Raw genomic sequence first — 17901 nt, 5'->3', positions numbered from 1 at the left:
TAAACCTGTGATCAGAAATACTAAACCCGGGTATGGATTCTGGCTTCTCATATTGTTTACCTTGCTTAAACCTGAAAAAAGAATAACATTTATAAGAGCTCTGTAAGTGTCTGTGTCACTCAAATCTGCCTTTTCTGTTTAGAACAGAAATTTACTTCTGTTAGTCTTGAATATTGTAAAGATTTAAGATTCCAGAAAATAATGATATTTTCGTGAATTGGCAGTCAAATTAGACCCAAAAAGATTATCCAAATTACTTAGTTGTCTTAATTTCTGGATATTCTTCTAGTGTATAAACTTGAAGTTTGAGAGCCTTTGGAATTACATGGTCTACAAATTATAACTATTCAATTTAAAATAGTCTGGATCTGACCTAATCAGTCATTTTTCTTTCCATAATCCCCCATATCATTCCACAAGTGTCCTAAGTTCCTTTAATCAGGGGTTGTATACAGGATTGATGAGTAAATCTACAAGTCTTTTATTACTGCCTTCTACTGTTGCTTAGTCAAATATGTGTTTAAACTACGGATGCTTCTGAGAATTAAACTAGTGCTGATTTCAGTATGGGAAGGGATCATTAATTAGCAGTCTTCCAGGGATCCTCTGATCATCTCCTCCTCATTTCTTTTTTGCTTGGGCATTTTATCAATTCAAAGATTTGCAAAACTGGAACACATTTATCTAGTTCTCATGTGCAATTGACCTTTGATATGTATGTTCTAATTAGCTATTTAATGTCTTTGTTATATGTGGAATTGTGTGACTCCTGTTCCTTCTCCAGGGTGGGAGCCAGAAACACTGGAGAGATATTGATCAAAGTTAAAGTAGTAGAAATTTCAGAAGCCAAAAGAAAAAAATCTCATTTTCTTATGTTTGTGGGCTGTTATTGTTTTATTTTATGCCATTTTATTTTTTGTATAAATCTGATAAATGAACTGGAAAAACCCACAAAACACAATTAGTGATGCAACTTTTCTATTTCAAATATTTTGGTGATTAATATTCTTATAATGTAATGTTTTACATCTGGATTAAGAAAAATACATAACAATGATAATTGAAGACATCAGAGAACATTAAAAATCTTTGGTTTGAGTGGACTCTCTTTCTAGAAGAGAACTTTGTTTTATAGCAGACCCTAGAAACAAAATTAACTCTTGTATTCATTTTTTTTTCTGCACCTTTCTAAACCTTAGCAGAAGGATTGAGTTTTAAAGGTTTCATAGAATCATAGAATGGTTTGGGTTGGAAGGGACCATAAGGGTTATCTAGTTACAACCCCCCTTCCCTAGGCCAGGACACCTTCCACTAGACCAGGTTGCTCAAAGCCCTTCCTCCCTTCTGGTGGAGTAGCCTGTAACAGAGTCCAGTAAAGCCAGCTGTGTCTGACTTCCCTTAATTCTTGATCCATTTGCTCTTGGTCAGCTCCTCATCCATCCCCAGGCAGAGCTCCCTGCACTACAGCTGTTCACTAACACAGAGGGTGACATGACCTTTGTGCAGTGGCAGTATCGTAGCCCATTAGGTTAATCCGAGGAGCGATTATTGCAAGTTGAAAACTTTTCCCAATACCCCGCCATGGCGACTTGAAATACAGTTGGCAAGGGCTTTAAACTAGCTTTGAAGGGGGAAGGGCTTGAAACCAGGCTCTCCAGTGATGAGCCTAAGGGTGGAAAGCCCGAGTTAAAAGTGAAATCAGCAGCCCAGCTGAAATGCATGTTCACCAATGCATGCAGTGTGGGTAACAAACAATAGGAGCTGGAAGCCATCGTCCAGCAGGAAAGCTATGATGTAGTCGCCATCACGGAAACATGGTGGGATGACTCGCATGACTGGAGTGCTACCATGGGTGGCTGCAGGCTCTTCAGAAGGGACAGGCAGGGTAGGAGAGGTAGAGGGGTAGCTCTATGTGTTAGAGAGTCTCTTGACTCTGTAGAAGTTGAAGTCAGTAACAATAAGGTTGAGTACCTGTGGATCAGAATCAGGGGGAAGGCCAACAAGGCTGACATCCTGGTGGGAGTCTGTTACAGACCACCCAATGAAGAGGATGAGGGTGATGAATTATTCTACAAGCAGCTGGCGGATGTCTCAAAATTGCCAGCCCTTATTCTCATGGGTGACTTCAACCTGCCAGATGTCTGCTGGGAACCCCACACAGTGTAGAAGAGGCAGTCTAGGAGATTCCTTGAGTGTATGGAGGATAATTTCCTGCTCCAGCTGGTAAATGAGCCTACCAGGGATGGAGCCCTGCTAGACCTCCTGTTCACAAACAGAGAGGGGCTGGTGGGAGATGTGGTGGTCGGTGGACGTCTGGGACACAGTAACCATGAAATAATAGAGTTTTCAATACTCAGGGATGCAAGGAGGGCCGTCAATAAAACCTCTACGTTGGACTTCCGGAGGGCAGATTTTGGCCTATTCAGAAGACTACTTCAGAGTGTACCCTGGGAAACAACCCTTGAAAACAAAGGGGTCCAGGAGAGATGGACGTACTTCAAGGAGGAAGTTTTGAACACACAGGAGCAGGCTGTCCCAGTGTGCCGAAAGGCAAGCCAGTGGGGAAGACGGCTGGTCTGGTTGAACAGGGAGATTTTGAAAGAAATCAGGGTAAAGAAGAGAGCCTACCAATTACAGAAAAAGGGCTGGCTACTCAGGAAGAATTTAGGAATATAGTTAGGTCATGTAGAAAGAAAATTAGAGAGACAAAGGGACAACTTGAACTCAATCTTGCCACCTCTGTGAAGGATAACAAAAAGTCCTTCTACAGATACATCAATAGCAAAAGGAGGGGCAAGGAAAACCTCCATTCTTTACTGGACATGGGCAGGAATATAGCTATCAAAGATGAGGAAAAGGCTGAGGTATTTAACACCTTCTTTGCCTCCGTTTTCAACAGTAAGACAGCTGTCCTGAGGACAGCTGGCTTCTGGAGCTTATAGAAAGAGATAAGAATCTGAACAGCCCCCCTGTAATCCAGGAGGAAACAGTTAGTGACCTACTGAGCCACTTGGATCGCCACAAGTCTATGGGACCAGATGGGATCCACCTAAGGGTGATGAGGGAGCTGGCGGAAGAACTTGCCAAGCCTCTCTCCATCATCTACCAACAGTCCTGGCTCACTGGGGAGGTCCCAGATGATTGGAAGTTGGTGAATGTCACGCCCATCCACGAAAAGGGCCGGAAGGAGGACCTGGGAAACTACAGGCCCGTCAGCCTGACCTCAGTGCCTGGCAAGGTTATGGAGCAGACCATCCTAAATGCAATCCCACAGCACCTACAGGATGGACAAGGGATCAGACCCAGCCAGCACAAGTTTAGAAAGGGCAGGTCCTGTCTGACCAACCTGATCTCCTTTTATGATCAGGTGACCTGCCTGCTGGATGAGGGGAAGGCTGTGGACGTGTCTACCTGGACTTCAGCAAAGCCTTTGACACCGTCTCCCACAGCATACTCCTGAAAAAGCTGCAGCTCACGGCTTGGACAGGGGTACTCTGTGCTGGGTTAGGAACTGGCTGATGGCTGGGCCCAGAGAGTGGTGGTGAACAGTGCTGCATCCAGTTGGCAGCCGGTCACTAGTGGTGTCCCCCAGGGATCAATGTTGGGCCCAGTTCTGTTCAATATCTTTATTGATGATCTAGATGAGGGGATTGAGTCCATCATCAGCAAATTTGCAGATGACACTAAGCTGGGGGGGAGTGTTGATCAGCTGGAAGGCAGGAGGGCTCTGCAGAGGGACCTGGACAGGTTGGAGAGTTGGGCTGATTCCAACAGGATGAGGTTCAACAAGGCCAGGTGCGGGGTCCTGCACTTTGGCCACAACAACCCCCTGCAGTGCTACAGGCTGGGGACAGAGTGGCTGGAGAGCAGCCAGGCAGAAAGGGACCTGGGAGTTTGGATTGACAGGAAGCTGGACACGAGCCAGCAGTGTGCCCAGGTGGCCAAGAAGGCCAAGGGCATCCCGGCCTGGATCAGGAATGGTGTGGCCAGCAGGAGCAAGGAAGCGATTCTTCCCCTGTACTCAGCGCTGGTGAGGCCACACACCTGGAGTGCTGTGTGCAGTTCTGGGCCCCTCAGTTCAGGAAGGATATTGAGGTGCTGGAGCAGGTCCAGAGAAGAGCAAAGAGACTGGTGTAGGGACTCAAGCACAAGTCCTGTGAGGAGAGGCTGAGGGAGTTGGGGCTGTTCAGCCTGGAGAAGAGGAGGCTCAGGGGAGACCTCGTCACTCTCTACAACTCCCTGAAAGGAGGTTGTAGCCAGGTGAGGATTGGTCTCTTTTCCCAGGCAACTATCAGCAAGACAAGAGGGCATGGTCTTAAGCTGTGCCAGGGGAGGTTTAGGTTAGATATTAGGAAGAATTTCTTTCCAGAGAGGGTAATCAGGGTAATCAGACATTGGAATGGGCTGCCCAGAGAAGTAGTGGATTCTCCATCCCTGGAGGTTTTTAAGAAGAGACTGGATGTGGCACTTAGTGCCATGGTCTAGTGACCACAGCGGTAGTGGATCAAGGGTTGGACTTGATGGTCTCAGCGGTCTTTTCCAACCTGGCTGATTCTATGTTCTATGTTCTAAGCACTACAGTGGGGATGGCTCTCATGTCCAGGTCCTTGAAGTGTATCCTTTTTGTCATTTTTTTTCCATCCAGGCAGTTGCTTCTTGTGTCAGCTGCAGAGTGCTGGAACATGCCTTGCAGAGCTGCCTTCTGCCAGCTGCCTTGTGCACTGCACACAGCAGCACAAACTGTATTGTCCCATCTGTTCATTACAGTGTCACAGAATCACAGAGTCATTTAGATTGGAAAAGCCCTCTAAAATCATCGAGTCCAATTATTAAACCCAGCACTGCCAAGCCCACCAAGGACATGTTTTGTTCTTTTCTCATCACTCATTCTGTGTGTTACCAAAGCGAAAGTGACACTTCTCTGATTTATTTCTCATACCCTCTGCTGATCAGCAGCAAAAACTGATTATCCCCATTTATCCCCACTTCTTTATATCCTGGACCAGCACCATCTGTTCTATTCACCAGGCTGAGCCATAACAGTGATTTACCCCTGATAGTCGTGGTAGATTGCTCCTTGCTCAACAAATTGGTTCACTCATTTAATGGAAATTTTAGGGGAGAATCATAGAATTACGGAGTCAACTGGGTTGGAAAAAACCTCTGAGATCATCAAGCCCAACCCTGTATGTTATCCTTAATAAGAAAAAAAAGGCTCTTGCCCTCTATGAGTAACAGCCTTAAGTTTTATAAAATACTGGTTTCCTCTTCGATTTATGGCAAAGTGCTGTGCTTTTAGTTTATGAATTTGTGTATTTTGTATTGATTCTGCTTCATTCTGTTTGCTGGTAATTTTATCTCCTTCACTTTATTATTACTGTGACTGATGTGTTCTCTTGAAAATTTCATTTATTTTTACAATTCCTATAACTTTCTTCTTAATTTATATGTTGCTGTACAAAATAAAAATCACAAAAAGACTGAGGCATTAAATTTCTATAAAGACATGCCATGGGATTAATATTCCACAGTTTGATAAAATCACAGAGCTGCTCACTAAACATAATATACTCATGCATAAAAAACCAATATACTCACTATAACTGAATAATGAAAATGGACATTCATGTAGCCCACACGTGTACCAAATGTAGGGGAAAAGTATTTATGCTATCAAAGAAATAAGCATAATTTCTCATTCCTGAATATTAAAAGCAATTCAATACACAGAATATTAAGTCCTATCATTCATGATCATTAACTAATCCCTCTCTTCTTCCCCGTCTCAGTCTCCTGCAGCCCTCTCCACCTCCTTATAAATTTAACTTTAAAAGAAGAGTGGATCTTCCATGTACATAAGTGAATATTATAGACTGTGTAATACAATGCAATCATTACAATAATACAGCTTACAAGTCTGATTTCAGAGGGACAGCAACATAATTGCCCATAACTTCAAATTTATGTTTATCTCAATTTGCCACACTCACTTACATAAACAACTCTAGCAATTTTAAAGGCTTGCTACCAAACTCTATTTCCTCAAGTATCAATGAAAATTAACTGCAGAAAATGCCCTTGGCAGGCAATCTGAAAGGACAATTTAGGAACTGCAAAGTGTTACATCTAACTGCCACCTTTGAGCATGGCTAACTAGGAACAGCTGATTAGTATCCCTCTAAACCTGCCTTTTGCCAGGAACTTTTTTCCCCTGAATTCAATGAACAGTTTTGATGACAGCTTCACTAGGAGAGGATGAGGACTTTACTCATTTTCATTTTCTTTTCATTTTCTTTAGTTCTGATACTTCAGAGGATTGCAGGACCCTGTTTTTAATATGGTGCCAAATTGTTTTAGGAGAGGAGTCTGTAGAATCTATGGAATGGTTTTCGAGCCTAGTTTGAAGGTTTGCCTGGAATTTGTCTCTCACTGTGGCTGATTGGAGATCATATTAAAAACAGCGCCCTGCAATCCTCCGAAGAATCCTTAGGGTTCTCCTTCAAGAAGAACAAGGACTGGTTTGATGAAAACAATCAAGAGATCCAGGAATTGTTGAGGAAGAAGAGAATTACCCACCAAGCACACCTTGCACTGCCATCCTGTCACGCAAGAAAAACAGTCTTTCATCTTGCATGCAGCAAGCTCCAACAGAAACTCCGTGACATCCAGAACAAGTGGTGGATTGATCTAGCTGAAAAAACTCAATTATGCGCAGATACGGGTGATCACAAAGGATTCTATGAGGCCCTGAAAACAGCATATGGGTCTACATACCAGGTCCAAAGCCCTCTACTCGGCGCTGATGGGCAAACACTTCTAACAGATAAAACCTCCATTCTGAATAGATGGTCTGAACACTTTCAGACTCTTTTCAGTATCAACTGTGTAGTCCAAGACTCAGCTATTCAGTCAATCACACAACAACAGGTGAAGTACAAATTGGATACTGCCCCCACTTTAGGAGAAACCCTCAAGGCCATACAGCAGGTGAAAATCGGCAAGGCAGCTGGGGTTGATGGAATTCCACCTGAAGTCTGGAAACATGGGGGCCTTGCACTTCATGCCAAATTTCATGAGTTTGTGGTGCGCTGTTGGGAACTAGGCGAACTACCATCAGACCTTCAAGATGCAGTCATCATCACTTTGTATAAGAAGAAAGTAATTAAATGAGATTGCTCAAATTACCGTGATATTACTCTGCTCTCCATTGCTGGCAAAATCCTGGCAAGAATACTCTTGAACAGACTAATACCCTGTTGAGGACCAAGAATCAGAATGGGAATGATTCCAGAAATGGAAAAATATGTACAGCGATTGAACGGACTTTATGATGCAAACTTTATAGTTATTATGTATATACACATTGTATGTTTCCTCAGAATTTGTATCTTCCAGGCATGTCCCAGCTTGTTCACCTCCCTGCTCCTCTGTTTCTCTGACGATTGGCTGAAGAAGCTGCAGCAGGAGACAGCCCCCATTCACCCTTTTCCCTCCCTGGTTCCTCCTGCACTCCTCCCCTTTTGCCCATGTCCCTATCCTGGTTTGTCCCCCTGCTTGTCTGTCTCCTGGTCCGCCCTATGTTCTGGCCTTTTCCCCTCTGGAGCTGATAAAAAACCTCATGCGCGCTGGAATAAAGATTCTACCTGCATCCCACCTTTGTGTCCCGGACCCGTGCTGTGTCGCAGTCCCATTACCCTCCCCCCTTCGGACCGTGGCAATATCCACTATAGCAGAAGGAATTCTACCTGAAAGTCAGTGCGGTTTCAGAGCCAACAGGAGTACCACAGACATGGTATTTGTTCTCAGACAACTGCAAGAGAAGTGTAGGGAACAGAACAAAGGTCTCTGTGTAACCTTTGTCGACCTCACCAAGGCTTTTGATACTGTGAGCAGAAAAGGTCTATGGCAGATTTTGGAACGTTTAGGTTGTCCCCCTAATTTCCTTAAAATGATCATCTCACTCCATGAGGACAGCACGGCCAAGTCAGATATGGCAACGCGCTTTCTGAGCCTTTTCTAATAAAGAATGGTGTGAAACAAGGCTGCATTCTTGCTCCAACCCTTTTCACAGTCTTTTTCAGCGTGATGCTCCAAAGGGCCACAGCAGACCTCGATGATCAGGACGGTATCTACATTCGATGTCGTACTGATGGAAGTCTTTTCAATCTAAGGCGACTGAAGGGCCACTCTAAGACCTTAAACCATCTTGTCCGGGAGCTGCTTTATGCTGATGACACCACCCTTGTCACCTCCACAGGAGCAGCTCTGCAGCGTTTAACATCCTGCTTTGCAGACGCTGCTGAGTGTAGCAGCACGTGGCCACTGGCCTTTATATAATAAAGAAATGCATTACGCTCTTCGGAGGTGGTGGAATCAAAGAGGTTTATTTGAATCTCGCGTGCCCTTTTATCCCTTAATACCACGTGACCTTCTTATCCAATAGGGTTGATAATCTCGGTGCATGCTCTTTTGGGGATCACTGCCCCAGTAAGTCCCCCTGTATTTCAGACACACCTCCTACATCACCCCCTTCTCAACTATATAAGAAGGTCACGAAAACAGTGCAAAAACAACAGTGCAAACACTCAGAACAGTACATTGTAAACTACCAAAGCTTGCAATGACCCAGCACACTGCTTGCTTTGGCCTCTTATACTTCTATTGTAAACCTTTTAAAACTTTCTTATATTTCTAAAGGTAGTGCAACTTGGAGAATTAACTTTATTAACTTGAAGGCCTTGGCCTAACCGTGCATACTTATAACCTTTATTGATCTGAGGGTTTAAAACAACTGGGGAGTCCAACTTTATTAAGAAACAGGCTAAGCTTAGCAAAACTAAATTCTCTTAAAGTGACCCTGTGGCGGAGGTAGTGTTATTTGTGAGGTGTTTTGTGTTTTAATATTCGTCCACTCATACAACTCATATTCATTCATGCTTATTCACCAACGACCGTCATTCATACCTCATACACACACTCATGGATTTTTTATTGACGGCCTTTTGCCACACTGGTCGTCCTTAAAGTAAACCTGAAACATAAACATAACTTTCTTATAACTTCTGCGTTACTCTGGTTCTTGCTGATGTGATTATGTATCTAGGTAGGGTTTAACACACCTGGAAGGGGTTCATTTTAACTCTTTTCCTGCAGCCACACAGGCGTAGCCTCTCTCCCAATTCACGAGATTTAGTGGTTCCGTCCACTGCCAGAAATCAAATCTCCTACCATGACCGGTGGTTTGGGAGAGGCACACAAGCCTGGGGTTTGTGTTGGTTTTCATACTTACATGTTTCCAGCATTGTCACAATTTTAAAATTGATAACATATATGGCTTTTCACAGATGCTCTTGTGGCTATACAGATTCCACCCTTTTTTTCTGTTTAGCTAACATTTGTTTCAGTGTGTGGTGTGCCCTTTCCACAATTGCCTGTCTAATGAGTTAGTGTGGAATACTTGTGACATGAGAATTTTCCTATTTGATAGGAAGTGAAGCTGTTTTATTGTCAGTGTTGAGGTTTGTTTTGGGGTACTAAGAGCTGCTAAGCAACTAAGCCAGTGTGTTTTACACTCTTGGCCTTTTCTTCAGTGGGTGTTGTGGAGATTATGTGATGTGGATATGTATTTATTTACATCTACATATTTAATATGTCAAATTCGGAGATGTGTGTGATTTTCTAATAGCCTGGGCATGACGATGATGTCTCAAGTTGATTGAATGTTATTTGAAATTGTCTGTTCAGAGAACTCACGTTCTGATGGAAAAATTAATGAGACAATTTCGCTTGCTCCAAGACCTTAGGTATGGTGTTGAACATTGCTGTTTTGTCAGTTTTTCAGTTCTTGTCAGTTATTGGCCCTGGCATGTCAGTGTGTGACCTTGTGTGCATTACATAGAAATCAAAACCTTCTATAATTGACAAGAAACCAAACAGAACGCATTTCAATTAACAGGTAAAGGCTAACGATATCTCGAAGAAACGAACTCTTGAGAGGGGATATGAACTTGCAGTATAACAGAAATCAGTTACAACATTAAAAGATTGTTCAGTAAACTTCTCCAAGGCAATATGGGTGGCAGTCAGTTCCAGAACCTGCACAGAGCTTTGGTTTGTGGTCTGTGCCTCTCTTTCCCTTGTTATGTGGCAGGGTTTTACCCAAGTCATTGCAGCCTTTTATGCTTTTCCCAGATGCATGTGTGAAGGCCCTGAGGCCTTTCACTGGTTCGTGTTTGCATCTGGTTGTGGCTTTTAAAGGTAGACTACTGATTTCTGCTCACAACCTGTGTTTTGAGAGATGTATGAAAATGTCACCGTGAAAGCTTGTCAAGGCAGCTTGGAATCCTGCGTCCTCAGCTGGCATCCTATCCAAATTGTCCTTCGTAGCTGGCATGTAGATGATGGCAGAATCCTCTCCTTCTAGCTCCTGCAGTCATCCTCTGCCTTTAATGACAAGCCTTGCATACATCTCATTATTAGTCCACACAGAATTAGATGGTGTGAAGGGCAAAATTAGCCACTCTAGAATTTGCTGTGGGTCTTTCTCAGTCTGATCCCACTGTAACAAGACTGCTAATGGTTGGTACCCACTGGGAATGAAGGCCAGGCAGATTTGCAGTTCAGGATTTCTCTTTCTGCCTTGCCCTCCCTCTATTGCCTTGGTACGAATGTCTAACACCTGTTCAGCCTCTGGTATCAGTGACCTGTTAGACATTAGGCTGGAGTTTCCCTTTAGCAGCTCAAACAGAGGGTGTAGCTCCTCTGAGGTTATGCCTAAAATAGGCCTTAACCAATTGACAGCCACCTGAGGCTTCTGCAATTCATGTAAATATAAAGTGTTTTTTACCTCGAGCTGCAGCAGCTGTGGAGAACTTTTTTGCTGCATGAATTCTCGTCCAAGGTAAGTCCAGGGTTGTGATTGCTGGATCTTCTCTGCTGTAACCTGCAATCCTGCATCTTGGACAGTTTTGATTACAGCAGTAAGAGTAAATGGCAGTTCATTTCCTGTGGCCATGCTTATTGGTATGTCATCTGCGTAATGGTGTATCGTGATTGTTTGATACCTCGTCAGGCTATTTTGCATCCCCTGAGGAAGGACAACCCAGCAATAGCTTTGCATGGGCTGTGCACTGTTCAAGGCCATGATGGGAAAGGCAAGCCTTGGCACATCCTCAGGGTGTAGGAAGGTGGTAAAGAAACAGTTCTTTGAATCAGTTACCACTAGTGGCCAATTTGCTGGGAGCTGAGTGGGTGAAGGCAGTCCATGCTGCGATGCTCCTGTCAGCTTTATGACTGCACTTACTGCTTTTGACTGTTGCAGTATTCTCCACCTGTCACCTTTCTTGGGGGTGCAGAATATAGGGGTATTGTCTGGGCTGTTTGCCAGCACATTGTGGCTTGCTTCAAGCTGCTTCCTCTCTTGCTTCCTGAGAGCTGGTGGCACAGAGGAGAATGGCCAGCAGCAGAGCCGCAAGCATTGCGATGCTTGTGGCAAGGCGTCTGCCTCACCCACAGCACCCTTGGTACAACTCAGCCCATTCCCTGCTGTTAGGGTACTTGTGGGATGTTGCTGCTAAGGGTCTCCAAGGGCAATCCCTTTGAAAGTGGTCAGTGCTACCACATCTGACACAACTTGCCCTTTGTCTAGCCTCTTCTTGTACTCCTAGCTGGGCATTTAGGGCCGCAGCTAGAGAGACAGACTGGTGCTCCTCAGAGCGAAATCTTTGGTAGGGTTGAACTGGCTCAGCAATGCCGTGGTCTTCCCTTCCAGGAAAGGTTTGCAAAGCTTTCTCACAGCTTGTGTTCGACCTTTCAAAAGCCAATTGCTTATACATCATCTCTCTGGTTTCATTGTATTCAACTTGCTTGTTTAAAGCAGACTGCAGCCCATCTAAGTATTGTGGATTAGGTTCAGCACAACTTTGTAACATTTTGTGCTGGGCAGGTTGCTGTTTTGGCCTGTAGTGAGAAGCTTTCTCATGGCTTTCAAGGCCTGTTTGGCTATTACTTTGTATGCCTCTCGGGGGCAGTCCAATTGGGCACCTGTTGTGTTGTATCTTCCCTCCCCGGTTAACTGGTTTGTTGTTATGCCTGCTTGGGTGCCAGCAGTATGTTTGGCACAATTCTCCCGAAAGTCAGATAACCAGAATGTATATTGTGTGTCATTAAGAACTAATTTCATTAGATCTTTCCAGTCATGTGGGGTGAAAAAATAGATGGAACTCAACGTTTCTAAATACCCTAGGGTATTTATCAAGGACATACCAGTATCTCTTACCGAATGCCTCAATTTCTCTGTAGCCCCATACAGGGGCTTGAATTGAGGGGACTGGCTTTGGCTGAATCCGTTTGAGCATGTCTGAATATTCTTTAGGCTACTCGCTCGAAATGCCTCGTCCAAACATTGTTTCCACATGTTGTTATCTGATTTTCCCCAGTTTGCCTCTTTGCTCCCTCCCGATGAAACCCTCTCGGGTCCCTCCTCCTTATCCCTCCATGCCTCCCTCCCTGTGGTCCCAGCAAACCTGGTTCCCTGCGGGGAGGTGGTGGTGGGTGGTGGAGGCTGCGAGGGGGCGGGGCTACCTCCCCCCTCGTGTCTGTGTGTGGGGCGGGGCGGCGCTGGGGTTGGAAGAGAAGGATGGGTGTCCGGTCCATATGGCGGGCAAGATGGCTGTGGCCACGCCGGGCCACGTGGTCGCTGGTCATCCGCAGTGAAGGGGGGTAAGTATGCTGGGTTACCACCCTGTAGTGGTTTGAGCCAGGTTTTCCCCCTGAAACTAAGAAAGTGGTAACCCCCAGGGGGTGGTGACCCTTAGAACTTGACCCAATCGGTGCTCCTGCAAAATATAAACATATCTCTGGAGACCGGAAGAGAAGTATGTAGTACTTGTTGTAAGAAGAAGAGGTGGCCATGTTGTAGAGGCCACGAGGAGAAGGGGCTCCGGCCCCTTGGGGGCCTCTGCCCCCCCAGCCCCCGGTTGGGGGCTGCAGGGACTCGGAACAGTGTCAGACTGGACTGAGTGCCTGTAGCTAGGAGCTGGGGGAGTTTCTCCCCTGTAAATAGAAGTGGGAGACGCTGGGAGCAGCGACGGAGCAGCAGCAGAACAGCAGTGTCCGAAGAGCAGTGGCAAAGAGCCAACTGATAAGAACCAAGAGAAGCAGCAGATGCCGGTATGCAACTGAAGCAGTCTGAGGAAACTAAAAGAGCCAGCAGCAGAAAGCAGGACAAGAGACCCGAGCCAGCAGCAGGAAGAGAGTTTCGGAGGGTAAGAACTGGACAAACCAAAACCCCCCAAACTCGCTAGAGACCCCTCCGAGAAAGAGGAGGGGGTGGTGGACTGAGAGGAGTCCTAAAGTGCAGTATGCACTGCTGAGAGGAGCTAGGAAGCTCATGGCCTCCTGAGAGATAAGCCAGGACGGCCGAAGGAATGTGTGTGTGTGGGGTGACCTTGGCCCCCCCCCCCACTGCTGCCAGGCTTCAGAGAAGCTGGCAGCCATCTTTGAGTCAGAGCATGGGAGCTCTGCACAGGGGCTTGATTTCCCCTGAGGATACCAGACCGTCACGGAGACCCCGGTGCTTCGTGATATGACCATGGTGTAGCGGCCGTGTCTGGGGTTACGCAGCCCATGGAAAGACCCCTTGTTTGGAGACAGGGGCCGAGAGAGACTTGGAAACCTCCCTCGTGTGTGCTGGCAGAGAGCCAGCAACTGTTTCTGGTGGAAGAGAAGAAGAGAGCCTGCTGCCTAGAGAGGAAGACCTGCTGCTCAGAGACTGGAAGGGGTCTTTTCTTCTTCTTCTCTCCTGGACTTTTATTTGGAGGGAGAAGAGATTTGGCCCATTGTAAATATTATTGTCATGGTAGAGATAGATATAGAGTTAAGATTGTATGCAGTGTATTATAGTATTTATTTATGTGTATAGTCTTTGTAATATATTCCTTCCCCCATATTGAGTCTCGTGTTTTTGTCTGGAAAACCCATCTCACATGGGGTTGAGATGTGGGTGGGGGGCTAGGAATAGGAATTGGATTTTGGGCCTGCTCAAACCATGACAAACCATCGCTGTTACGGGGTTCCCTGCACTGGTCCCATGGGCTGGGACCTTGCATTAGAGGCTCCGTTCCCTCCCAGGGGCTCGCATCCCCTTGGCTCTTGGGTCCCGATCCTGACTTTAATTCACAAACTGTTGCTTTCTCTCCCCGCTGCATGCCTATGGGCTGTGCTATTGCTAGCAGTGTAGCGAGGAGGGGGGTGTGTGGATTTATTGTTTCGTTTGCTCGTGTGCTGTGGCTCAAAATGTGTCCCAGTTTTCTTATGTGCATATTTGTAATGTTACGCCTAGCAGCTGTGTGGTAATAGTGTTTCAATGTGTTGCAAGGTTTCCATGGGGACAGAACTCCTCTGTTACCTTAATCCAGCGGCTGTGGGTGCACGTGGCTGCGAGTTCTTTGTTTGGCTGCAGTTTTAGTTTCAATTTGTCCGGCAATCATTTCTCTGCAGTTTTTCTCTCCCAGCATCTCTGTGGGGGTCTGGTGCGGGTCCTTGGGCTGGGCGAGGCGAGGCGTCCCTCAGTGCAGCACAGGGTCCGGGGGTGGCTCCGGCAGCGGTGCGAGGCTGCTTCTCGGCTCGTGCGGCGGTGGCAGCGGCGGAGAAGCGGTGGCAGGTTCCCTCTGGGTTTGCGGCAGCTTTCAGGGGTTTTTCCTCAACATGGAGGCTTCACGCAGTGGCTATAGGCATGCGTGGGTCAGAAGAAGGTGGCAGGGGGCTCCCCTGGTGCGCTGGGTGGTGCGGGGGGGTCCGGTGGGGTCGCGGCGCAGTTCTGCCAGTTCCACGTGGCTTTCGAGTGTGGCGTGGAGTCGGCAGGGGTAGCAGGCGAATGCGGGCAATGGTAAGGCGGCGCTGGGCTCCATTAGACAGGCAGTCCCAGCGCGACCGGCATGGGGTCCCTGCGGCAGCAGGGGGAGGGGCTACCGGCAGCACGCGCGCTTCGGTTGTTTCCTCGGCTCTTGCAAACCGCGGCTTTTGCTGGGTCGTGAGGCAACAGGCACTAGGCGCTGGTCCTGCAGCCGGTGGCAGTCGCCAGCGGCGTGCGCGGGGGAGAGGGGGGCGGTGGGGCGGCACACGGGGTCTTGGGGTCCCCAGGGCTTCTGGAGTGGCGGCACAGGGTGGCTTAGCTGCTTCTGCCCAGGGTCTCCACCGCTTTTTAGCTGCAGAGCTCCCAGCAGCAGCTCACGAGATAAAACACAGCAGCTCCGAGCCCCCTTTGGTGGGGGCTGGGGGCTGCAGCATTAATAACTCACTCAGCTTCACTGTTTCACTGCCCGCTCCCGCCTGCTGGTCCCCGGCTCTGGTCTCCACTGCCCGCCGTTCTGTTTCTCCTTCTTCTTTTCTTCTTTCTTCTTTTTTCCTGTGCACTTTTTCCCTACAGTTTTTTGAGCTCACTAAACTAACTTGCCGTTTCTCATACGCAACTGAGACAATGGTTTTACAGACGTCTAAGTTTTTTTCGGTTAAAAAACTCCCACCTGCATAAAACTGTGGTGATACTGGAAGTTTACCAATTTATTCACCTGATACAGGGTGTTTAATCTGCCTGTTATAGGTTCTGGGTCCCAGTTTCTGGGCGCCATATGTAGCGGCACGTGGCCGCTGGCCTTTATATAATAAAGAAATGCATTACGCTCTTCGGAGGTGGTGGAATCAAAGAGGTTTATTTGAATCTCGTGCCCTCTTTTATCCCCTAATACCACGTGACCTTCTTATCCAATAGGGTTGATAATCTCGGCGCATGCTCTTTTGGGCATCACTGCCCCAGTAAGTCCCCCTGTATTTCAGACACGCCTCCTACAGCTGAGCTCTTTGGGCTGGAAGTCAGCTTAAAGAAGACAGAAGTTCTCTATCAACCTGCACCTCAGGAAGTCTTCCTCATCCCCATATCACCATTGGCCAATCAGAGCTCAAATCAGTCCAGCAGTTTAATTACCTAGGCAGCCTCATCTCCTCAGATGGTAAGATTGACGGAGAGATAGACAACAGGTTAGCAAAGGCATATAGTGCTTTTGGAAAACTCCATAAAAGAGTTTGGCAAAATAAACACCTGAAGTAAAGTATCAAGATCAGTGTTTACAAAGCCATAGTGCTGTCTACTCTCTTATACGGATCTGAATGATGGGTCATCTACCGCCACCACCTGTGACTCCTAGAACGCTTCCATCAACGCTGCCTCCATACAATCCTAAACATCCACTAGTCAGATTATGTGACTAATACATCTGTTCTAGAACAAGCAGCAGTCACAAGTATTGAGGCCATGTTGCTGAGAACACAGCTGTGCTGGGCAGGGCACGTCTCAAGGATGAAAGATCACCGTCTCCCTAAGATCTTGCTTTATGGTGAACTTGCCACCAGCTGCCGCAAGAGAGGAGCCCCGAAGAAAAGATACAAGGACTCCCTGAAACAACATCTCAGCCTTGGCCATACTGATCAACATAACTGGTCTACTCTGGCCTCAAATCGGGACGTCTGGAGACACACCATCTATAACGTTGCTGCTTCCTTTGAGAACGCATGCAGGATCACTCTTTAGGAGAAAAGACAACGCAGAAAGAATCGTGTCTTGCAGAATATACCACCTAAGGAGTCTTTCTGCTGTGCCTTTTGCAATCGGACGTGTCTATCTTGTATTGGCTTTATTAGCCACCAGCATGCTTGTAACAAATGTGGATAGAGCCTTCCTAAACCTTAGTTCGTGAAACCTAGCCATGAAGTTCTGATACTACTAATTACAAAGCTATGCATTCATTTTTTTGGGCATAGTACAAAACACAGATCAACATATGTTAAGACACTGGATAATGAATTTGCTGTGAATTTCTGTTGTAAAAGCTAGAACTACATGTACACTTTCCACTTACAAGGGAACTCCTTTATCTGCACAAAAAGGCATGATTAATAACAGAAAAAGAGTTTAGTAGCCTGGATCATGAGCAGTGTATTGAAGACATGGTACCATGAGATTATGAGGTTAGACACATGTCGTGGTTTAACCCTGGGCCCAATTTTCAAACCCCTACAAAATTGCTAAAGTGTGAGAGAAGTTCCACACAGGCAAAAGAGACTCAGCATGGGGGAACATTATCAAAATTCATTGCTAACAGAACAAAAACTAAAAAGTAATATATACAACAATTCTAACTCATCTTCCTATGATGACAAACTCATGTACTTACAAAATCATCCCTCCTCCCCCCATATCAGTCCAGGAGGAGAAGAAGTCTCTCATTTACTCTCAGGGCCACAGCTCCAATTCACCGTAGCTGGAAAATTTCTTTCTCTCTCTCTTCTATGGGGGGGAGGGTCTGCCCCCACCTCTAACCGCTTGGCTACGCTACCAAGGGTTCATCCATGGGCTTCAGGAGAACACCTGTCTCACCATATCTTCACCACAGAGTACAGGGAGTTAAACTCTGAGTCTTTTTCCCTGTGTCTCAGTCTGAAGAGACTGGAAGGTTTGCTAAAGAGAATGAGTTATGGGACAAAACAAAACTCCTCTCTCTCTGCAATTGTGGGTTTAAAATTTACGGGGCTTTACTCGAGGAAAGAGTGGAAAAACAGAGGAGATAACAACCCTTTATTAAAAGATATATGTAAGTTAGCAAAACAGTTAAAAACAACAGTAACAGAACACAACAAGACTATGCGGTAGTCCTAGAAAAAAAAACAACATCTGACAAATACTTCTCTGTCCTATTAGCGCAGTCCTAATCGAGGCTTGCAGGGGGCGCTGTTGGATCGCAGAGGCGCAGAGCCTGCAGTTCGCTGGTGTGGTCAGTAGGGGGCGCTGTTGGATCGATGAAAGTGCAGGGCCTGCAGTTCGCTGATGTGGTCAGTAGGGGGCGCTGT

General features: G+C 46.3%; 1 protein-coding gene and 1 non-coding gene across 2 annotated transcripts in view; one reads left to right on the top strand and one right to left on the bottom strand.

Annotated features, from left to right (window-relative positions):
* LOC113961081 overlaps positions 1-17901 on the bottom strand; it is a 521441-nt gene that overhangs the window by 482531 nt on the left and 21009 nt on the right. The gene's annotated exons all lie outside the window — the stretch shown is intronic.
* Positions 1495-1640, top strand: LOC113961131. The gene has a single exon (XR_003532214.1). It is a non-coding gene; the product is annotated as a U4 spliceosomal RNA (small nuclear RNA).

The sequence above is a fragment of the Neopelma chrysocephalum genome, unplaced genomic scaffold (genome assembly GCF_003984885.1).
Source record: "Neopelma chrysocephalum unplaced genomic scaffold, ASM398488v2 Primary Assembly neopelma1_97034, whole genome shotgun sequence".
NCBI classification, from domain to species: domain Eukaryota; kingdom Metazoa; phylum Chordata; class Aves; order Passeriformes; family Pipridae; genus Neopelma; species Neopelma chrysocephalum.
This window is presented reverse-complemented; position numbering and strand designations above follow the sequence as displayed.